Raw genomic sequence first — 24,474 nt, 5'->3', positions numbered from 1 at the left:
AGGTGGGGTGAGAACCCAGAGAGGGACAAAAGATTCCCACCTTATGCAAAAGATTTAAAACACAGAGGATCCCCCTGTAGGCTCAACTTCAAAGTTACAGAACAGGAATAAACCTCCCTCTTAGCATAGGGAAAATTCACAAGCTAAAACAAAAGATAATCTAATGCATTTCCTTGCTATTACTTACAATTTCTGTAATTTTAGATATATCATTTCAATAGGAGCTGGATTACATGCTTGGTCCCTCTCTCTTTGTCTCAAGGGAACACACAGAGCACAAACAAAACCTTCCCCCCCCCCCAGATTTGAAAGTATCTTCTTTCCCCATTGGTCCTTCTGGTCAGGTGCCAACTCGGTTAATGGAACTGATTAACCCCTTACAGGTAAGTGATTCTGTACCTCTGGCCAAGAGGGATTTTATATTACTGCATACATAAAGGTTGTTACCCTTCCCTTTATATTTATGACAATGGCTATGAATAAAGGGATTAAAGTCTCTGGTCTCTTAGTCACACCTTTTGCCTCAGTTATGAGTAATTATAATTGTCTGGCCACTTCTCAGGCTGGAATTGTCTCACTTTGACTTTGTGCTCACCTCCCCATCCATCTTTGTCATAGGCAGGGTCATGTAGAGGGGCAGAGCACTGGCCGTGATGGTAGGAAACCTGAGTTCAAATTCCAGTTCAACTACAGCTTTCCTGTGCCATCTTAAGCACGTTACTTCAGCTACCTTGTGCCTCAGTTTCCGCACCAATAGAATTAGTATAATGCTTCCATATGGCATTGGGGTGTTGACAGGATACAAATCAGTCACTAATTGGGAGATGCTCAGATATTATAGCAACAGGGGCTGCCTAAGCAGATGCCTCTCGTCTGAGGCCTATACTGCAAGCCCTATAGAGCAGATATGTTTGTATAGTACCCAGTACAACGGGGCAAAGTGCCGCAGCAATAGAAGTTAATGAAAATAATGGCATGGTGTGTGCTTTATGCACCCTCCTGGGTTAGCGAGTCTCCTGCTGTTGGATGAACAGCAAAGAGCCTGGAAGCCTTGCTTCTGATACGATGTGTTCTCGGTTACGTTCACAGCACCAACTGTAATGTTAGTGGCAGTGCAGCCTGACCTTGCCACCCATGTTTCCATTTCCCTGCTCTATGGAGTATCCAGCTCTGGAACCTAACATCCCACAGGTGCAGGTCTCTACAGGCCTGTGGCATCAGTGTGCCAGGAATGCCTCCTGCAGGAGAAACAGCAGGCTGCCTACATACATCCAGCTTGGCACATGTGCCCTGTCAAGCTGGCAGGTCTCCTGTGTGTACAGGCACAAGGCCATGCTGACAGATGGGCCGTGTGGGCCTTGCATTTCAGCCCTACATGCTTTGTATCTAAGTAAGTGGGGCTGAAATTCAAGGCCAATAGACTGAGACCTGTAAGATTTTAGCTTAGCTATACGAGGCCTTGAAGGAAAAAAAATGCTGATATAAGTAATCAACCAAAGAATAACCAGATGCCCTAAGATTATGGGAAAAGATGTACCAATGGGTAATATGGCAAAAACTTAACAGTAAAAATAATTTTTTGCTTACAAGATACATGGTAATCACATTTTTCTAACACATAACCACAAAGTGCACTATGTGTGGAAATGCTAATAAGATATAGTCAGAATTACATTATAAATTAGAAAAATTGAGCTCCCTATGGAAGACTCCAGCAGAAACCATCCCTCTACTGATGATCAATCCATGAAAGACCCATCAGACCCTAACGCTGTTGGTGAGGATAACTATATTTGTAACTTGGGCGTAGGTCTGTATAAAATTTCTGTATGTTTGGGTAAGCATAACTTTAATAAAACTAGACCTTGAATGTGTGTGGTCACTACCCTTGGTCTTTATGTGTTCCTAGAGACTCTAAATCTGAAGCAAGTAGCAAAGGTGACTTTCACTCTAAGCATAAAACTGTAGCAACCAGAGCCAAACCCACGGTGGTACAATACCACTTTACAAAAGGCACTTTAAATAAAAGAAACGGCTGAAGCCGAAAGGGGAAGGAGACAAAGGACGGCGTAAGGGTATCAGCTTGATTTGAGGAAGACAGAATCCCTAGCTAGCCATGTCAGAGCAGCAGCTGCAGCACCTGGCCTTCCTCAACAGCTGCCCTGCGAGCAATCGGACAGTGGTACCTGAGGGGATTAGTGCTGAGAAAATGACGCTTCATGTGCCTTGTACGACCTTGGGAAAATCGCTTTCTCTAGGCCTCAGCTCCCCAGCTAGACAGTGGGAGTACCAGCATCAATGGGCAAAACTCTTGATTTGGGGGGAAATCAGGCAGCTGGAAAAGTCCTGTCCCTGATCTTAGCAGGAATGCACCAGGGGTGGGGCCAGGCTGGGCAGCAGCATCCCCACAGTCGCTGGGATGGCCTTGGTCATCAAAAAGCCTTTCTGGGTGAAATCACAGTGGGAGACGAGGTCAGCTGGGCCTGGCCTCAGGCAGAGTCCCAGTACAAATGATGGCGGGAGCAACCCCAAGGCTTTGCCTGTCGGTGTGGAGGGAGCAGCAGGCTCCTGGGTTTGTTGATCCCTGGGTGTGAGGAAGGGAGCAAGGAGACTGTGTGAGGCTCAGGGAGACTGTACTGGAGGTGACACTGGGCACCATGTGAGGCTGCCTGTGTGTGACTCAGGGCACTCTGGGGTGTGGTCTGTGACTCAGGGCACTCCAGAGGTTGGTCTGTGACTTGGGGCGCTCCGGGGGTTGGTCTTTTTGAAGGAGCTGTCCCAGGAAACCTGTCAGGGTGCTCAGTACACACTGCCAGTTGGATGTCCGGGTTATTTTTACCTCAGAGATGGCAGCCCTAGGCCTGGGTGGGGGAGAAGGGAGGGTGCAGTGCCCAGGGGCCTGGTTTGTTCTGCATAAGCAGCAAAGTATGTAACCCTCTACTATTACCTCAGAATATGCAGCTTTCCTTGTACTTACCCTAGAGAATACCCTGGAGGCACTGCGGATGCTGAGGTGACATTGCTTAGCGCCTCAAGGCCATTTGCATATTTTTCAAGAGTACCCACAGTAGATGCACACGGCCCTCTGCCCCTGCATACAGCTGGGTGTGTTAGGTGCTGTACAAGCACAAGCCTTGTTAAAGCCAATAGCTGCAATGCACTCTCTTTCAGGTGCAACAGAAGAAGCAAGCAAGCCCCTTTCTCTCATAAAAATAGCTGGGGGGCTTCCACCTGGGGTACTAGGCCATGTGACAGGTCTGAACTAAGCCACAAAGATTGAGGGGTGTCCAGGGGGCTGGGATATCAGTTGCAGCCTATCAGTGTTGCAGGCGGAAAGCCAGGAGAAGTTGTTGAGTGTGTGACCCTGAGAGGAAGTAGAGAGTTGGGGCTTCTTGGGCACAGAGCTTGCTGGAGGAGCAGACTTGGGAATCTCTGAGTAAGGAAACTGCCTGCTGCTATTCTTTCCACTGGGTTCAGGGGAAACAGGGGACTTGGGGAAAAAACGTGCACAAATAAGCAAGAACAGGACAAGAATAGATCTGACTCATATCATCAATTTCTCATCCCAATAGAAACAACCTGAAAGTCCCTGACTACTGACTAACAATCAGGCCAAAGTATATTAAATAACACCTGTCAGAAAAAATCTGAGAGGGTTTTGCCTCAGGTCCCAGTCAGGAAAACAGGTGGGAGGGAGGAGGAGGGAATTGTGCCATAACACGGGCAAGAATCAGCTGAACTCAAAAGCTCTAAGCAGCCATCAAGTGACTTTGCAGCTGAGAGAAGATCCTAGACTTACTGGAAGGCACCAGAGGCAATTGCCCTTGTAAACTGTGTGTCTGTTTGCTGAGTGCCATCACAGGGTTTCAATTACGTATAACAAAATAAGACATCATCATTCTATTTACAAGCAGGGGGTTGTTATATAGGTTGCCAATAAAATATTTAAATGCAAAGTGCCTTTCTGCTGCTAAACCCAGGGTTGTGAGTTAGATCCTTGAGGGGGCCATTTAGGGATCTGGGCCAAAAAGTGGGGATGGTCCTGCTTTGAGCAGGGGGTTGGACTAGATGACCTCCTGAGGGCCCTTCCAACCCTGATATTCTATGATTCTATGAATGGTTTCTCCCATTTATGACTCTGGTGCACAGGGAATTTTATCACCCACCTGCATTTTATTGGCTCTCCTGTGTCTCTCATGCACAGAGTCACAAAACGCTTTGGAGTTAATGGCAGGCCCTGGGGATGAAAGCATGTGGAGGGCAAGCGGTGGAAAGGACCCACGCCAGAGCATCACAAGTGCTGGAGCAGCCCTGCCTGTGATGCGTGGTGAGGAGAGGCCTAGACTGAGAAGCTGAGGGGTGGGGCAGGGGAAGTCAGAGGGGCAGAATGGAGGTGGTGGGGATGTAGGTCACTGGAAAAGCAGAGAAGGTGGGTGGAGTGAGTTTATGGAGAGCTGTGCAGAGCAGGAAGCTGAGTTTGAACTGGATCTGAGGAGCCAGTGAGGGGGATGGAGGAGAAAGGGGATGGGCGTGGAACCAGCAAAGGGGACAGAAGGCAGCTGGGAGTTTAGACAAGAAGGCAGTGAAGCTGGGGGAGGAATGGACCAACTATCAGACCAAAGGTGTCACAGGATAATAAATAACACCAGCCCCAGGATGAGAAAAATCTAAGATGGTTTAGTGTCTTTTTCAGTACAGTTGGGAATACCAGGGGAAATCATCCCCTAACCTACATGGGCAATGATCGGTTGAATCAGAAAGCCCTAACCAGCCACCAAGCATGGGGGAATCCAGCAAAGGGGCTAGAGAGCTGAGGCATGGGCAGTGGATGGAAGAACAGAGACAATGAGTGAAGCAAATCTATGGAGGACTGTGAAGGGGATAGACAGAAAAGCAGTAAAGGTGACGCTGGCTTTACCAATGCAGAGACCCTTGTTCTGATGCTTGGACGTGCTCTGCAGAAGGTCTGTGGGGCCCACGCCACAGAGGCGCCTGAAGGAGAGAAGTTGGTGAACATGCAGGGTTTGCATATTCCTCCCAGCCGGACTTTTACTTTGCAGACAGGGTTTTAAGACACATAAAGAGAAACAAGCAGCACATCAGAGAAGATGAATCTTGTCCACCCTGTCACTATACATCTCCCAAAGTGTGCTCTGTGGGAATTTTCATTAGCTTTCAGAGGGGAATCGCGCTGTTCAAATTAATTGACAATTATCCCAAATGATGCACAGTATTAGTTGTGTTACATGGTTGTTCCCTTTGATGTCAGCATCTTCATCAAGCTCTCTGACTGAAGCTACACTTTTATGCTAATGTGTTTTTTTTTATTTTATTTTAATTCAGACTGCGTTCTGGAGGAATTACAGCAACATTCAAACTGATCCGCTATGAGCTTGAGATCTGTTCTTAGAGGTTTGTATAAGGATCAATCACAGAGCAAAAGAAAACAGAGGACAGAGGATAAAGAATGTAGACCCCGATCCTCAAAGGTATTTGGACTCCTAACTTCCATTGATCTTGGCCATACACCTACTTCAAAATTCACTGTTGATCTCATACTTTCCCTGGGTCCAGTTCCCTGGACATTAGTGGGAGGTACATGGTGAAAGGCTTGCAGGGTTGGACCTCCCACATGCATGGAATTCCCATTGAGGTAGCCCGATGCTACCCTGGCTTACACCTCCCCCTCTTCAGTGGAGATGTCAGGGTTCCTCCCCACTCTGAACTCTGGGGTACAGGTGTGGGGACCCGCATGAAAGACCCCCTAAGATTATTTCTACCACCTTAGGTTAAAAACTTCCCCAAGGCACAAATCCTTCCTTGTCCTTGGACGGGTACTGCTGCCACCCCCAAGTGAGTTAGACAAAGATTCAGGAAAAGGAGCACCTGGAGTTCCTGTTTCCCTAAAATATCCTCCCACGCCCTTCACCCCCTTTCCTGGGGAGGCTTGAGAATAATCTATCAACCAGATAGGTAAACAAGGTGAGCACAAACTAGACCCTTTGGTTTTTAGGATCCTAAAAACCCATCAGGTTCTTAAAAACAAAATTTTATTATAAAAACAAAATAAAAAAAGCACCTCTGTAAAATCAGGATGGAAGATAATTTTACAGGGTAATCAGATTCAAAACACAGAGGATTCCCCTCTAGGCAAAACTTTAAAGTTACAAAAAAGAGGGATAAACCTCCCTCTTAGCACAGGGAAAATTCACAAGCTCAAACAAAAGATACTCTAACGCATTTTCTTGCTATCACTTACTATTTCTGTAATATTAGAGGTATCATTCAGTAGGAGCTGGATTACTTTGGTCTCTCTCTTTGTCTCCCGAGAGAACACCAAACACACAGCACCAAAACAAAGCCTTTCCCTCCCACCCCAGATTTGAAAGTATCTTCTTTCCCCATTGGTCCTTCTGGTCAGATGCCAACTAGGTTAATTGAATTGATTAATGTCTTACAGGTAAGGGGATTCTGTACCTCTGGCCAAGAGCGATTTTATATTACTGCATACATAAAGGTTTTTACCCTTCCCTTTATATTTATGACAGGAGTCCACAGAGATCCAGGGTTTCAGATCTGCCATAGGGACCTGAGAAGTGAATTCTCCACTGATTCCCCTGAGAGAAGGAAAGCAATACCCACTGCAGCAGGAAATATTGCCCAAGGTGCAGCTCCTACAAGACCAATAATGAGGCCTGGCTTTGTTCACTGTATTATTGTTTGATGGCTTTATGCCAGTTGAGACTCTTGCTGGGCTGGAGCTGGTGAAAAGTGCAAAGTAGGCTTAGAGGGCTGGAGGATCAGGCCCAGGGAATATAGAGGTTAACCTTTTCTCTGATAGGGCTGTTCAAAGCCCTGTAGAACTTGATTAGTGGGGATCTTATTCCCCAGTAAATTCTGAGGCTCCCAGAACCCATAGAAAGGCGATCACTTTCCATTAGATTCTGTAACAGAGCAGCCACCACCGTTGCATCTCCTTGAGTCAGGAGGCCACTCTGCAGGCAGCCTGCCTCAGTTTCCCTCTCTTCGAGTCTCCTTAATAAACTCCATACAGACTTCTCCCTGTGCAGACACTGCTCCTTGGGGACCGGGGAAATTGACATACAAGTTCAGAACAAAACTCAAAGTCCATAAAGTCAAACCTTTCGCAGGCCACTGTCAGCCCTACCTGGCTGAAGTCTTGTTCCCCTGGCGTCTCACAACTTTCCTGCAGCCTTCTGCTCTCAGCAGCAGGCTGGTGCTTTCTTACTGTCTCACACCACTTCCTTCCACTCCACGCTGATCCCTGAACACCCCCCTCTTAGAAGGTGTCTGCCCTGTAGCAGGCCCCATCCCCAGGCTCTTAATAAGGCAGAAGTGGGCTGGACCAGTTCCCTTTTAAAGGCTCTAGGATTTTTCCATAAGCCTGGGTATCAAAACCAGATCAAAACTGCCATCTGGGGCCAGAGACTTGAAGCCAATTTATCAAACAGGGGAACTAATTTGCAGGATAAAGATCCCTGGGGGCAGTTTCTCGGTGCAGGTTTGTCTGCTGGCCCACTGTCATGGGAAATTAAACGCATAAAGCAAACCCATGCTCTCGCCCTTTTCTTTGAAATCCCAGTGCAAATGGAATAACTCAGTTATCTAGTTATTTAGTGGATCCAGCCAGACCTCACTCACAGAGGGGTTTAAAAACAAACTCCTGAATGCATTAAAAAAACCACAAGCAATTTATCTTGCTCTGTCACTCTTCAATTCGTTTAGGGTGAGCCATGCTGCCAGTTATGAAGAGTGCAGCATTCCTTTGAACATCTGCAGCTGTAATTCACATGTGCATGCCAAATCCTCTCTTCCATGGCCTGTGTGTGTCTGGGAAAGGTCAGCTGTGCCACAGGATAATGTCTAGATAGAATGACACCCTCTTCGGGATGCTGCAGTGGGAAGCAAGCTCATTGCTGGCATCACCCACACCTCCCCAGCTACATGCTAACCTCATCCTGGCCAGTCCCACATGGGTGTGATCCATGCACAGCAAATATCAAGCCCCATTTGGAGAGGGCTGAATATCCACTCAGAGCATCTTCTACAAACACAACTTTCCATTCAGCCGTTTGTACGTTGCAGGCTGGCACTCGAGGACAGATGCAGCTGGCATTGGGCATAAAGACACACAGGTGTGGGCAGGGATACAATGCCACAGGAACCAACAGGGGCTGGCATCTGCATGTTACAGAGTAACCTACACAGAGAGTGGTGCTAAGCCTCCAGTGCTCCAAAACATACCATCTTCGCTCCTGAGAGGAGAGTCCCACCCAGACTATTAAAGCTTTTGTACCTCCACAGCTCCTTCAATCTAAGGATCTCCAAAGCACTTTGGAGACATTAATGGATGAGGTCTCAATATCCCTGGAAGGTCGGAATTATTATCTCCCTTTGGAGATGAGAAAATTGTGGCTCACAGAGGGGAAGTACTTGCCCAGGGTCGCAGAGCAGAGCTGAGACTAGCCAGAAGGTTACTTGCCCTATACTAACAGTGGTTCTGTTGTGACCAGGATGTGGGTGGTCTCACCTAGTGGTCAAAGCAGGAGTCAAGAGTCAGGCCAGGTCAGATACCAAAACTGAAAGCCAGGTGTCAGGCATGGTGAGGCCATCTGGAGACAAACTTTAGAGCAGAACCACAGATCAATAACCAGTGTCCAGCTGGGTCAGGATCCCAGGAGGTCAAGCCAGGGAACAGGAAGCACAAGGCACACAGCCCAGAGCAGAGTGCATCCCAGGGGCTGCGTTTAAATAGGGGCTGTGGACCAGTCAGAGCCCCCAGTGTTCTGCCAATCAGCTCCTAGGACCGGGGCCCGCTGTCTGAGTTCAGCTCCTGTGCTGACCCTAGTTAGCCTCTCCTTGACTGGCAGGGGGGAACATGTTAGTGCTACAGAGTCTGGAGATGCAGGGTTCAAGAATTCCCACCCCCCAATCCCTGATAGGTTCTTTGAGATGCAATTGGTACAAACCCCACTGTCGGGGCACATGCACTGGAGATCACAGTCTTTTAAATAGTCACAGCTGCATGTGTCCTGTGGCTCCTCGTGCTCATGTACCGGAGCAACTGTGACCCTCCCTCAGGGCTCACACAAGTCAAAGTCCCTGATAGCTGAGTACCCTGAAAATGAGGATGGAGCAGGCTGTGGGACAGTGACAACAACATCTCAAAAGTCCCAGTTCATAGAATCATAGAATATCAGGGCTGGAAGGGACCTCAGGAGGTCATCTAGTCCAACCCCCTGCTCAAAGCAGGACCAATCCCCAACTAAATCAGTTCCTGTAGGGTAAGTAACTATTCTCTTTTCTTCAAGTGTGTTCCAGTGTGGGCCCTGCCATAGGTACTGGCAAGCTGCACCCCCTCTGGATAGTGGGATGAGGACATAGGTGCTGACTTTTGGTTTTGCCGGTGGGTGCCCTCCTGAGGCCCCACCCCCACTCCGCCCCTCCCCCCACCTGCCCACCGCTCGCTCCTCTCCGCCCCCTCCTTCGAGCACCTCTGCCAGTTTTGGAGGGAGGCTATTCACATTAGAGAAGAAAGATGGGTGAGGTAATATCTTTTATTGGACCAGCTTCTGTTGGTGAGAGAGACAAGCTTTTGAGCTTTCACAGAACCCTTCTTCAGGAAGAAGAACTCTGTGAAAGCTCCAAAGCTCGTCTCTCTCTCTCTCACCAACAAAAGTTGCTCCAATACAAGATATTACCTCACCCACCTTGTCTCTCTAATTTCCTGGGAACAACAGGGCTACAACAACACAGCGTACAAAAATGCAGGATTCACACAAACAGCACAGAGTGACCGTCACACCAGGGCACTATTTTCAGGATTCATCTTGGCATAATGTCATCATTACACCAAGGAAGTTGCACTAGCAGCGCGATGAGATGAATATAGCCCTGGGAGCATGCCGAACGTTCACAGGACAAGCACCCTGGGATCCACACAACACGATCGTAGTGTCCATTGAGCTCTCAGTTGAGCGGGGCTACACTCAGGGACTGAGTCCAAGGGTTCACCTAAACACAAGGGCACCTGCAAATAGCTGTACTAACAGCAGGCTCTACACTGGCCCAACAGGAGGAGTTGCACGTCAGGGCACTAATTCCCAATCCCAGTGCAAGGCAATGTGGGATCCAGGCACCAGGTCTTTAGTGCCAGAATTTGTACTCCCAGGAGAGTGGGATGGAATTATAGAAGTTCCAGGGGAAAAAGCCCTCTGTGATCATCCTGGCTCAGTCCATCTCCCTGCCAATGCAGGGCTGATCCTTACTGCATGTTTTGTCCACTCTCCTTTTAAAAGTCCCAAGCCTTGGAGTTTCTAGCTGTGACACTCTATACCAGGGGTTCTCAAACTGGGGGTCGGGACCCTTTGGGGGGGTCGTGAGGTTATTACGTGGGGGGTCACGCGCTGTCAACCTCCACCCCAAACCCTGCTTTGCCTCCAGCATTTATAATGGTGTTAAATATATAAAAAGTGTTTTTAATTTATAAGGGGGGGGGTCACACTCAGAGGCTTGCTATGTGAAAGGGATCACCGGTAAAAAAGTTTGAGAGCCACCGCTCTATACCTCGGGGGTGGGGGGTGGCGTACTGTGCTCTGTAAGCCCCATATTCATCATTTGTATATATTCTTTATATTTCATATAAAACATGCCATGTAAGGTATCATGGGAAAGGTTATGATTTGCTGAAACCCACTGTTCTGTCGAAATATGTACATCATTAAAGTGTATGAAATTATGAGATTGTGCTAAAAGAAAAGGAGTACTTGTGGCACCTTAGAGACTAACCAATGTATTTGAGCATAAGCTTTCGTGAGCTACAGCTCACTTCATCGGATGCATCCCCGCCGCAGCCCAGGAGATGTCCCCCCCATGCCCGTCCCGGTCCAGCTGCCCGGCGGGGGCTGGTACTCTCAGTCTCTCTGTGGTGGTGGGGTGTCCGGGGGATGTTTTTGGAGATGCCTCTGACTGAGCCCCCTGCCAGATGCTGCTGCTGCTGCCGTTAGTTGGCCGAGAGGTTGGGGCGAGGCTGGGAGCTGCTCAGCGGCAGCGCCACCCAAAGCAGCCTGCCACCCACAAGAAGCAGGCAGGAGAAGGAGGTGGGTGGTGGCGGGGGGGTCACTCAGCCCCTGCCCCAGGAGCAGCGTCCCTGTTGCTGACTGGCTGGTGGCCAAAAACCAGCGAAACAGCCCTGCCGGGAAGAGCTGTTTAGGCCACGCGGATCAGCGCCGCAGCTCGGAGCCAAAAACAGCTGATCGGCGGTGGCTCCCAGCTCTGCAAAACCCTGCTGATCGGCCCCCGACAGCCCCGCTGAACAGCTGATGGGGCCCACGGGCCCCGGGCCCCCTGTCCCCCTAAACAGTTGCCTGGTGCCAGTGGGTGCTGAGCACCCACTAATTTTTCCCCATGGGTGCTCCAGCCCCGGAGCCCCCACAAAGTCGGCGCCTATGGATGAGGACCACCGGCTGTGTCAGTCATACAGCGATGTGACACTGCTTTCCCAGCCTGGGCATCTGCCCTGGGGGCGAGTCCAGTGCAGGTGTGGGAGGAAGCTCAGTGGGTTACTCCGTATCGCCGCCTGGCAGATTTCAGAAATTGGTCCTTGAGCTCCGGAGGAGTGAGCCCGATGCTCCGTGGGAGCAATACACCAGCCAGCAGGTAACCCAGCACGACTGTTATCCGCTTAGACGTGCTTTGCGATGAGATGGCCTTTGGAAAGGCCAGCTAAAGCCGGCAGTCAATGGAGAGACTTGGCTCTGCCAGTGTAGTAAAGTGGGGCTCTGGAAATGTCCAGCCCATGCAGCATCCTCTCTCCCAGCGGAGAGCAAGCCTTCAGAGAGAATCCAGGCAAGTGAACTGCTGGAGTGAGAGGGAACCTGGAGACCACCCTGGGGATGAATTTAGGGTGAGGTTTCAACACCGTCTAGTCCCTGTGACATGTTGTGCAGGGACCAGTGGGCCTGGAGCTCCCGCGATCTCCTGGCTGATGTGAGAGTGACTTGGACGACTGTCTTCAGCATGGGATGAAGTAAGGAGCCTTTTGACAGGGGCTTGAAGGGAAGCCCCAGAAGTCTCCAGAGGACAGTGCTAAGGTCCCAGGCAGAAGCAGGTTCCCCGGCCAGTGAGTAAGTATGCAGTGGACCCTTGGATAACTTTGATACCGCTGAGTGAGAGAAGACAGAGCATGACTGTACAGGTCGCTGTTAAGCAGAGCACACTCTCAGGAGAACCGTAATGGAGCAGAATGGAAAGCTGACGCGAGTAGTAGTCAAATGCAGTAAGTAGTCGAGGATCTTCAGTATTGTAACCTGCACAGGGTCTAGGTCATGCTGGGCCATCCATACAGAGAATCTCTTCCAATTTGATGGACAAGTCTTTCTGGAGGGTATCTTCCAACTCTGTATCAGGATCTTCTGGACCTGTCCAGAGAAGTCCCTGTCCTTGGTACTTAACCAGCCAGCGCTGTCAGGGGCAGGGACTTCAGCATCTGGATGGGGTATCTGTCCATGGGGCTGGGAGATCAGGTCTAGGCAGTCTGGGCGTCTGCAGCAGATCTGAGAGCCAGAACTGCCTTTGTAAGCAGGAAGCTCTGAGAACAATCATGGTTCTGTCTCGTTAGACTTTGGATATTACCCTGGGGACCACAGAGCTTGGCAGAAAGAAAGCCTTGATTCCACTGCCGAAGGAAGGCTTCTGGTAATGATTCTGCATTCCATGCCCCCTTTGGAACAAAAGTTCTGATGGTGTCCATCAGCCAGGGGGATGAGACCATTGCAAGACGGACAGGATGGCTTAGGGTCTGCCACATGAGCTGCAGTTAGCACAAAGTGCCTTATCCTACTGCACAGGGGGTGGGAAGGGGGTTGTACTGAGGGTTAGTCAGATTAATTTAGATACTTCTTTTTTTTTGAATGTGTCATAACCATATAGCTAAGGTAGCCCAGAATTCCTCCTTACCTGTAAGGGGTTAAGAATCTCAAATAACCTGGTTGGCACCTGACCAAAAGGACCAATGGGGAAAGAAGATACTTTCAAATTGGGAGTGGGGGGAAGGCTTTGTTGGTGTGTTCTCTTGGGAAGCAGAGAAGCACCAGGTCAGAAAACTCCTTCTCTTATAAACCATCCTAAAGTGAGTCTCAATATTGCAAAAAGAGTAAGTAAATAAGGCAGGGTGCATTAGATTACCGTTTGTTTTCAACTTGTGAATTTTCCCTGTGCTAAGAGGGAGGTTTATCCCTGTTTTTTGTAAGTTTAAAGTTTTACCTAGAGGGGAATCCTCTGTGTTTTGAATCTGATTACCCTGTAAAGTTACCTTCCATCCTGATTTTACAGAGGTGTTGCTTTTCCTTTTTTTTTCTTTATAATAAAGTTCTGTTTTTTAAGAATCTGGTTTACCTATTTGTTGGTAGATTATTCTCAAGCCTCCCCAGGAAGGGGGTGTAGGGCTTGGGGGGATATTTTAGGGAACCAGGAACTCCAAGTGGTCCTTTTCCTGAATCTTTTTTTGTTTAACTCACTTGATGGTGGCAGCATACCGCCCAAGGACAAAGGGTTTGTGCCTTGGGGAAGTTTGTAATCCAAGCTGGTAGGAATAAGCTTAGGAGGCTTTCGTGCGGGTCCCCACATCCGTGCCCTCGAGTTCAGAGGGACGGTCTTCGTTGAAGATTTCAGAACAACCAAGGTTTTGTAGCTCTGAAGAGAACAGCAGGTGGAATGTTTGCTGGGTCCCATCCAGCTGCCGTGGGCAGGAAGAGGTAACTGAGGGAGGGCTGGTTCACCTCCTTAAGCCCTCACATGAATGCACAAGGAGGCACAGGGTGCACATGTTGCCTCGGACACAGCTATTCAAAAGCCTCCAACCTGCATGCCTGGGGCTCAGGCACACCTATGGCAGAATCCACACCAACATGCACTTGAAGAAGAATCCAGATCTTCCAGATCATGTTCCCATGCTGTAGCAACTAGACCATGGCTTCTTTGTGGATGCTTCCTGAGGTAACACTGCCGGCCCTTAAAAGGAATGTGACTTTGCATATCCCCAATGCTAATGCTCCCTCAAAGGGAGCAACTGCATCGGGTGTTGTAGAAGGCAAGAGAGCAGAGCTGCAGACCAGATAGATTCAGCCTAGTTCTGATTCTCCTTTGCTTCTCCAGTTAGGCAACTGCAGGATTTGCAGTGTGTCAAAAAATCAGGATTTTTCTTGTGAAGATTTGAGAACAAAAGGCCTTATTGCTGGAGCCACATGAACATCTAATGTTTTGGTGAACATTTGAATTTTTCCGTTAACCAAAAAAGTGAAAAACATTTTGCCTTCAACCTGAAATGAAACACCATGTTTTATTTTTGAGGGTTTTTTACCTGTTCTCCTCCATCCTCCCTGCGGAAGGAAAAGGCCTGGGTAGAGACCGTTGAATCATGGAAGTCAACGAATGGCTATGCAGGTGGTGTCGGAGAGAAGGCTTTGGATTCTTTGACCATGGGATGGTGTTCCAAGAAGGAGTGCTAGGCAGAGACGGGCTCCACCTAACAAAGAGAGGGAAAAGCATCTTCGCAAGCAGGCTGGCTAACCTAGTGAGGAGGGCTTTAAACTACGTTCACCGGGGGAAGGAGACCAAAGCCCTGAGGTAAGTGGGGAAGTGGGATACCGGGAGGAGGCACAAGCAGGAGCGCGTGAGAGGGGAGGGCTCCTGCTTCATACTGAGAAAGAGGGGCGATCAGCAGGTTACCTCAAGTGCCTATATACAAATGCACGAAGCCTGGGAAACAAGCAGGGAGAACTGGAAGTCCTGGCACAATCAAGGAATTATGATGTAATTGGAATAACAGAGACTTGATGGGATAACCCACATGACTGGAGTACAGTCATGGATGGATATAAGCTGTTCAGGAAGGACAGGAAGGGCAGAAAAGGTGGGGAAGTTGCACTGTATGTAAGGGAGCAGTATGACTGCTCAGAGCTCAAGTATGAAACTGCAGAAAAACCTGAGAGTCTCTGGATTAAGTTTAGAAGTGTGAGCAACAAGGGTGATGTCGTGGTGGGAGTCTACTATAGACCACCAGACCGGGGGATGAGGTGGACGAGGGTTTCTTCCGGCAACTCGCAGAAGTTACTAGATCGCAGGCCCTGGTTTTCATGGGAGACTTCAATAACCCTAATAGCTGCTGGAAGAGCAATACAGCAGTGCACAGGCAATCCAGGAAGTTTTTGGAAAATGTAGCGGACAATTTCCTGGTGCAAGTGCTGGAGGAACCAACTAGGGGCAGAGCTCTTCTTGACCTGCTGCTCACAAACCAGGAAAAATTAGTAGGGGAAGCTAAAGTGGATAGGAACCTGGGAGGCAGTGACCATGAAATGGTCGAATTCAGAATCATAAGACAAGGAAGAAAGGAGAGCAGCAGAATACAGACCCTGGACTTCAGAAAAGCAGACTTTGACTCCCTCAGGGAACTGATGGGCAAGATCCCCTGGGAGAATAACATGAGGGGGAAAGGAGTCCAGGAGAGCTGACTGTATTTTAAAGAATCCTTATTGAGGTTACAGGGACAAACCATCCTGATGTGTAGAAAGAATAGTAAATATGGCAGGTGACCAGCTTGGCTTAACAGTGAAATCCTTGCTGCTCTTAAATACAAAAACGAAGCTTACAAGAAGTGGAAGATTGGACAAATGACCAGGGATGAGTATAAAAATATTGCTCCGGCTTGCAGGAGTGAAATCAGGAAGGCCAAATCACACCTGGAGTTGCAGCTAGCAAGAGATGTTCAGAGTAACAAGAAGGGTTTCTTCAGGTATGTTAGCAACAAGAAGAAAGTCAAAGAAAGTGTGGGCCCCTTCCTGAATGAGGTAGGCAACCTCGTGACAGAGGATGTGGAAAAAGCTAATGTACTCAATGCTTTTTTTGCCTCTGTCTTCACGAACAAGGTCAGCCCCCAGACTACTGCACTGGGCAGCACAGCATGGGGAGGAGGTGACCAGCCCTCTGTGGAGAAAGAAGTGGTTCGGGACTATTTAGAAAAGCTGGACGAGCACAAGTCCATGGGGTCGGATGCGTTGCATCCGAGAGTGCTAAAGGAGTTGGCGGATGTGATTGCAGAGCCACTGGCCATTATCTTTGAAAACTCATGGCGATCGGGGGAGGTCCCAGATGACTGGAAAAAAGCTAATGTAGTGCCCATCTTTAAAAAAGAGAAGAAGGAGGATCCAGGGAACTACAGGCCAGTCAGCCTCACCTCAGTCCCTGGAAAAATCATGGAGCAGGTCCTCAAGGAATCAATTCTGAAGCACTTAGAGGAGAGCAAAGTGATCAGGAACAGTCAGCATGGATTCACCAAGGGCAAGTCATGCCTGACTAATCTAATTGCCTTCTATGACAAGATAACTGGCTCTGTGGATGAAGGGAAAGCAGTGGACGTGTTCCTTGACTTTAGCAAAGCTTTTGACACGGTCTCCCACAGTATTCTTGCCACCAAGTTAAAGACGTATGGGCTGGATGAATGGACTATAAGGTGGATAGAAAGTTGGCTAGATTGTCGGGCTCAGCGGGTAGTGATCAATGGCTCCATGTCTAGTTGGCAGCCAGTATCAAGTGGAGTCCTCCAAGGGTCAGTCCTGGGGCCAGTTTTGTTCAATATCTTCATAAATGATCTGGAGGATGGTGTGGATTGCACCCTCAGCAAGTTTGCAGATGACACTAAACTGGGAGGAGTGGTAGATACGCTGTAGGGTAGAGCTAGGATACAGAGGGACCTAGACAAATTGGAGGATTGGGCCAAAAGAAATCTGATGAGGTTCAACAAGGACAAGTGCAGAGTCCTGCACTTAGGATGGAAGAATCCAATGCACCGCTACAGACTAGGGACCGAATGGCTCGGCAGCAGTTCTGCAGAAAAGGACCTAGGGGTTACAGTGGACGAGAAGTTGGACATGAGTCAACAGTGTGCCCTTGTTGCCAAGAAGGCCAATGGCATTTCGGGATGTATAAGTAGGGGCATTGCCAGCAGATCAAGGGACGTGATCATTTCCTTCTATTCGACATTGGTGAGGCCTCATATGGAGTACTGTGTCCAGTTTTGGGCCCCACAGTACAAGAAGGATGTGGAAAAATTGGAAAGAGTCCAGCGGAGGGCAACAAAAATGATTAGGGGACTGGAACACATGACTTTTGAGGAGAAGCTAAGGGAACTGGGGATGTTTAGTCTACGGAAGAGAAGAATGAGGGGGGATTTGATAGCTGCTTTCAACTACCTGAAAGGGGGTTCCAAAGAGGACGGCTCTAGACTGTTCTCAGTGGTAGCAGATGACAGAACGAGGAGTAATGGTCTCAAGTTGCAGTGGGGGAGATTTAGGTTGGATATTAGGAAAAACTTTTTCACTACAAGGGTGGTGAAACACTGGAATGTGTTACCTAGGGAGGTGGTGGAATCTCCTTCCCAGAAGTTTTTAAGGTCAGGCTTGACAAAGCCCTGGCTGGGATGATTTAGTCGGGGATCAGTCCTGCTTTGAGCAGGGGGTTGGACTAGATGACCTCCTGAGGTCCCTTCCAACCCTGATATTCTATGATTCTATGATTCCTTTTTAAAAATAAAATGAAACTAGCCAAGCCCTGGGTCAGTCCCTCAGCCCCGGAGAAGAGCTCTGTGTAAGCTCAAGCACTCGTGTCTCGCTCACCAACAGAAGCTGGTCCAATAAAAGATTTTGCTTCACCCACCTTGTCTCTCCAGCGTCCTGGGACTGACACAGCTACAACAGCCCTGCATAGTCCTGGGTAAAAGGGAAGCCGACTTACTGCACTGGGAATGCTTCATCAGGCCAATTCTTATTTAAAATAACAAATGGAAAGAGCATCTGCTGGTGTAGGTTTAGAGGCACTAAGGTATAATTAATATCTCCGTGCCAAGCTACAGAGCCGGCCGAGCACAGTCTCCAGCCATGCAGATGGAGATGTTGTAAGCCGCTCTTCATATGTCTGGAGAAGAGGAGCCCCACCCCACCTGACTGAGCCATGAGGCTTGGCCTCATTCAGCGACACCTACACAAACGGTTCCTTTTCTGCCTGGATAAATGGTGTCTGTGATGGGTTGGACCCCCCTTCTGGGATGCCACCTGATGTACTGGGGTTTCACTGAGCCTCTCCCGCTCCACCAGCCTGGATTCCCTAGCCCTGTTTTGCTCAGTTAGGCTCTCCAGCCTCTTTCCAGCACACACACACAGAGGTAGGGCCACACCCCGCTGCAGACACAGACTGAAGTCAGCTCTGCGAGAGACGAGACCCCCAGCACTCACATGTACACCCCTTTTGGGAGATAAACCCAAAATAATAACTGTCTTGCGCTGTATAGAAAGAACTACACAGCGCACGCTCATACAAATTCGCCCTCTCCCTCCATGTGGAGAGAGATGTGCACAGATTCTTGCCCCCCCAGTCCCCCCAATATGAATTGCACAAACTGGGTTATGTTATAAACAAGAAATAAGTTTATTAACTACAAAAGGTCAATTTAAAGTGATTATAAGGGATAGCAAACAGATCAAAGTAGATTACCTTAGTAAATAAACAAAAACTGCAAACTGAGCTTAACACACTAGATAGGAAAGATATAAATTAGCAAATTCTCACCCTGAGTAATAAACAGGCTGGCAGATTCTTAAGGGACAAGTTGCCTTGGCTTTCCCAAGATCCTTCTAGCCTGGGAACATCACTTCCCACAGTTCAGTCTTTGTTCCTCAGGTGTTTCCAGGTGTGTTGTTGTAGGGAGAGTGAGGTCCCTCCATAAAGTCATTTCCCCCCTTTTATACCTTCTCCCCACTTGCTGGAAAGCTCTTTCGCTGTGACCTGGGTCAAACAGTTCCCATTGTGCAGTGCTATCTCTGAGAGGTTTCTATTGCACACAGTTCCTGGGGTAATCCTTGTGCTTGTGTGCATTTCCTTAATGAGCCATTAGCATTGTCTGGCCTTTTTATTGTCGTATCTGAAAGGCTGCTTGTGGGTGTTTTCAACCTCAGGACATGTTTCAGCAACAACTAGCCAAACTTCATAACTTCACACAGGACGATAGCACATACAATCCAATGAGATATTGCTATCTAGGAGATCAAGACTTTTAGAATGACACCTCACAAGGCATACTTTGTATAAGACATATCCTAATTACATGACAGTGGTGAATATTGGGGTGTCAGGGTATAACAGTGTCATCTAGTGATTAGGGCACTAGACTGCAACTCAGGATAGCTGGGTGCTTTTTGCAGCTGTGCCCCTGACCTAGGGTGTGATCTTGGGCAAATCATGCTCACCCCTATTTCTCCATTTCAGACTGTAAGCTCTTTGGGGTAGGGGCTAAGTCTTATGATGTATCTGTGCAGCATGGAGTGCACTGAGGTCCTGATCTCCATCGAAGCTGCTAGGTACTAAGATAATAAAAGTCTCCTACATGGTCCTTGAAACCTGGGAGTGCTCAGTAGAATCTGCCAGCACACAAATGTTCCTTTGCACTGGTGGCAAGCGACACACTGAAGGTTTGGAGGTTCCGTGTGGAGAAGAAAGGTCCCAGATTAACCGCCTCTGAAGCTCTATCAAAAGATTCCTGGTACTTGCTGCTTCTGTTTGGGCACCAGGACACCATGGGGATGGGCTCGCTTGCTTGGTGTCAGGCTCCAGCGGGTTGATTTGATGCTCAGCAGCACTGACACTGGAAAAAAGTTAACTAGTCCTTTTCTGCCCTCAGACAGGGTTGTGTTGAAGTTTTGGCTGGAGGCTTCAGAAGGGCCCGGTGCAGGGATCCCTGTTTTATCCAGATTCCTCCTCTCCTCCCCACCATAGTCACCCTCTTTACCAGAGCCAGCGTCAGCAACAGGAGTCTGCAGGGGGCCAGTCCCAAGGCAGGGACATGGGCTCTGCTGACCTTAATCACTGAGTGTGAGGATCTGAGGATAGAAAAGGAGACCTGGCTAATCCCCAGGGGAGGAGGAGAGGGACCAGGAGGAGGTTGTGGGTGCTCTGTCCTGAGGCTGCTTGTGTTCCCCTGGATAATAGGGCTCAGGATCCCAGAGCCCTGAGCACTCCCTCCGCCTTTAGCGCCTGATCGCCTTGCTCTCTGTTTATTGTCTCTCTTTCTTTGATTGTCTGCAGCAGGGTCCCAGCTGCTGTGCACATGTGGCGACCCTCACTTGTGTCTATAGCAAGTACCCGCCTCTCCCACACACTGGGGGTTCCCCCCTTTTGAACAAACTCTGATACCCCCGGAAATCCAGGGACCTGCATTTTGACACCCAGCAGGGCACTAACAAACCTGAATGCAGTGATCCCCTCCCCTTGGAGACGAGGGGAGGGACAAAAGCTGGTTATTGCTTTCAGTGCCGAGGCCTGGAAGGAGCATCCTCAGCAACGGGAGCGTGCAATTAACGTGCCTTCTCTGAGCAGCCTGGTGGGACGTGTGCCACGCGCCACATGCCATTAGAGCTGCCTCCTCATCACTCCCTGCTTGCGCACACTGTAAAACAGAGAGAAGTTTTCAAATCCAGCGTGGCTGTAAAACAGGCCAGTGCCTGCAAGTCATCTAACGACTCATCCTGACCCTGGAGATAAAGCACAATGGGCCAATCAGTCAGCTAAGGGATGGCACCAGTTTTTCTTTTTGCAAACTGGCCGCAAACAAGAGGTGATATTGCTCAGATTTATACCTTCTCTGAAATCACCCAGCGACTGGTTCTTGGCTGGGGGCCTCTTTGGAAGCAGTTTGTTGCTAGTATTCAACATTCAAGCCTTGTTGGACATGTTAGGACAGATTTCCGAAAGTATCCTGCGCTCAGCAGCTCCTACGGAGAATGACACTGCCCAGCATGCTGCGCACCATTGAAAACACGAGCCATGAGAGGTGCTCAGCTCCCACTCGAAGGCAGATGGAAAGGTTTCTGTTCCTTATATATCCCCACACTTCCCCATCTGTAGAGATACCCATACACAGGGGGGCTGGAACAATGTGTATAGTAGAGGTGCTGAGAGCCACAGAACCAAACTGTAAACCTTGTACATAATGGAAACCACTTAAAGCCAAAGGGTGTGGTAGTCCCCCCAGCACCCCCAGTTCCAGCACCTACGTCCATACACACACAAACTCTCTCTATATCGCCCTACCCATCCCCATGCACCCCTCTATCTATCCCCATCCATCCATCTAGCTAGCTAACCCATAAATCGTCCTTCCTTTCCTTCTTACTTTCACATTTCACAAGAACCGATCACGTGGGTGTCCAAATGAACACCTGTAAAGGGGTTTGGACACAAACCATTCACTGCAGCCGTGATTGTCTTAGCCGGTTGTTTGCCCGTGTCCATGGAGCAGCCTGCTGAGAGAAGCCATTTGTTTCATTTCATGGTCTGTTGCCATGACAGTGATTTATGGGCCCATGGAGCAGCTGCATGTGCACCCTTCTTCAGAGGATGTTTTATAGCTTTAAAATACCCATGGGCAGCTGACAACCAAGGCGTGGGTTAGGATCCCAGCTCAGTGATGCACTTGGGGTTTGGGATGGGATCGGCTCACTGTGCGTTGGTGCCGATTATTAAATTCAGAAACAATTCCCATTCCAGGGGCAGCTGTGCTGCTGTCATGGAAGTGAATTACGGTGAATAACTTATGTTTCTTACGCTGTTGAGAATTTACCCGCTTGCAGACAGGAAGGGCAGGTTTTCTCACTGGCTCTGCTGCTGCCCTGGCACAATCCAACACAGCCAGAGCCAAGGCCGGGGCTCTCAGCCTTTTTTGCTGGGATCCCCTTTGAAAATATTTCAGGCTGTGATGACCCCCCCCCATACCATGGCCCCCCCTTACCCCTGTGCTGCTGCTGGTGGCGGTGCTGCCACTCTCATGACCTCCCTGTAAATAGTCTTGTGACCCCCTTTTGGGCCAGCCCCCGTTTCAGAAACGCTGATCTAAGGCAAACCATCAAGCAAAGAAAATTCGACACCTGAGTAGTGCAGGGGGTTGCTTTAAATCTCAAAGTAATTTCGTTGTAGGGAAAGGTTCTGATTCAACAGCCCCAGAGGCTGGAGTGCTCCAGACAGATCCAGCCAGGGCAGAAGCAGTGTCAGCCTCCCCACTCGCACACACATTGCTCATTACAAGGTGCTGCAATGCTGCTCTGGAGACATCGCTTTTCAGTGTGGGAGCTGTGAGCAGGGCCTGTTGAAAGCCACCTATCCTGGCAGATCTGAAGGACCTGGGTTCTAGACCTTGCTCCCCAGACATCAGGGGAGGAGGGTGTGAATGATTTAGCTAGGAATCGTGCCTCTTGCATGCAGCATACGGATTTATCGCAGCAGGGCCTGGACGATGCAGGAGATGGAGCTTTCACAGCATTTCAAGCTTAATATGTTGGGGGCCTTTTCCTGACACAGACTCGTCCCAAGAGAGATCCATTAGGAAGCTGAGTTCTGCCTCCAAAGCGCTCTGCCAGACTGGGTTCCCGGCTCCATGCAACTCATGCCAATGCGTGATGTCAGACTGTGCTCTCCTATTAGTGACCAAGCAGGCCCTGTGAGGGGGGTTTAACCCCCTCCTGCCACAGGCTGCCTTGACTGGGAAGTGCTTCTCTCTCCTTCTCATTATTCTTTTCAGGGCCTTTTGCTAATTCAGCCTCTGATCACGTTGCCGAGGATTCTTCTGCTTGTTCGTGGGCTCTGTGCAGGGTGGGGAACACCACCTCCCTCCTCAGAGCAGAGCTTTGGGCTTCTCCTTAATGGAAGGGCTGATCCAGCTGACTGGAGATTTGTTCCTCAGCCACTCGTGCGGTGTAGGGAGGAGCCATGTGATTTTATGGCTGGTGACAGGTGCAGATTTGCCCAGCCCTGGAAACTGAAGTCTCTCTTTTATCCCATGGGTGCATCCAAATGGCAGTGGGATGAGCCGCTCCAACCAGGCCACCCCAGCCTGGTCCCTGCGACCCCACCTGCAGGGATCAGAAGAGGATGTGCCCCCATGCAGTCCATGAGATAGTGTTGGTGAGCACTGGACTGACACCTATACACATCTCCTTCCAGGCACACCCAGGACTGGGTGGTTACGAATTCCTGTCCCCTTGGGTCAGAGGGGTCCTCAGACATGGGAGCAGCCTCACAGCTTTGGGCAGTGATTGCTGCACCTGCGACATGCATCAGGAACTAGGAGAGCTGGAGGGTAAAAGCTCCCATCGGGTGTGGGCAGCTGCAGTTGCTTGGCCCCTCGACAGGGTGCTTTGTTACTGCTGACTCCCCAGCTTATTTGCTCCCTCCCAGTGTTTCGGGGTCACCAACTTAGCCAGGTTCAGTTCCTGTCTGTATTGTCCAGTCCCTGCCTGCTCCCTGCCCATTGCACATGCTCTAGCCCTACGGTGCTTTAGTGACTGAGTTCAGAGCCGCCCATGCTCTGCTGCCAGTTACAGCCTGTCCAGCTGATGAGCAGAATTAATGTGTCAGGCTGGCTGACAATTTTCCAATTAAACTTTTTTTGAGAGAAAAATCAGGGTTTTGCCTCAATGAAAATTTTCGCCAAACCTCTCTGTTTTCCTCAGCAAGTTTTTACTTTTCTATTCCATGTAACAGAGTGGTGGGTTAATCCATCAGCTGACTGGCTGGCAGTGATTTCAGCAGAGGAAGAGTCTGCCTGGATCCAACTGAAGAGCCCTACAAGCAAGGGGGGGAAGATGTTGTTTTAGACTCAGCAGACTGTGGATTTCATGATCAAAGACTCCAACTGAGACTTAGGTGAACTCAACCTACGCTTTTGGGAACGCTCAGTTTCTTCTCACCATGTTTCTGTGGGGACTGAACTGTTCAGATTTTAATTTGTTTTCTTTATTTATGTTTATGTATAACCATGAAGATAATGTCTGTGGATTATAAAATAGCCATGTTCTGCTGTAAAAATTAGATTATTATTTGTTCCTTTATCATAAGATTTGATAAAGTTATTGAATTAAATTCATTTCTTTCGTTCCTTTTGGGACTTGAATGTGGGGAGGTTGGCCCAGTGCAATCGTTGCTGAAAATCCTTAGAGACTGAACTCTGGGTCTCCAGCTACTCTTCAATGAGAGCTGGGGGCCAGGGGGTTGGCACTGGAGAAGGGCAGTGAAGTGAACTCTAGCCCACCCAAAGGTTACACATGCAAGCCACACCCTGAGCATCTGTATGTGACTGCAGCCTGCCAGCCATTCTCAGCTCTCATCAGCCTTGGTTATATTGCATGGTGACCCCAACACACCCCCAGTCCCAGATCTTCCTCCAGAAAGGTATGTCCTATCTGCCCAGCCCTCTCTTGGACTATGCAAGTTACATTAAGTTAGCTATTCCTTTAAGGGAACAATATACACCAGTTTACCACCTTAAATGGAGTTACCCAGACACTTAAACAATGAAAAAGTTTATTAATTACAAAAGAGAGATTTTAAGTGAGTACAAACAATGAAGCATAAGAG

General features: G+C 49.0%; 1 long non-coding RNA gene across 1 annotated transcript; it reads left to right on the top strand.

Moving 5' to 3' along the window:
• Nucleotides 1–4,155: 4,155 nt before the first annotated feature.
• Nucleotides 4,156–23,901, top strand: LOC140903768 (uncharacterized). Its single transcript, XR_012156337.1, has 3 exons — nt 4,156–4,327; nt 5,344–5,489; nt 23,602–23,901. It is a non-coding gene; the product is annotated as an uncharacterized LOC140903768 (long non-coding RNA).
• The last annotated feature ends 573 nt before the right edge of the window (nt 23,902–24,474 follow it).

The sequence above is a fragment of the Lepidochelys kempii genome, chromosome 27 (genome assembly GCF_965140285.1).
Source record: "Lepidochelys kempii isolate rLepKem1 chromosome 27, rLepKem1.hap1, whole genome shotgun sequence".
Lineage (NCBI taxonomy): Eukaryota > Metazoa > Chordata > Testudines > Cheloniidae > Lepidochelys > Lepidochelys kempii.
The sequence above is the reverse complement of the archived record's forward strand: the minus strand, read 5'-3'. Positions and strand labels throughout refer to the sequence as shown.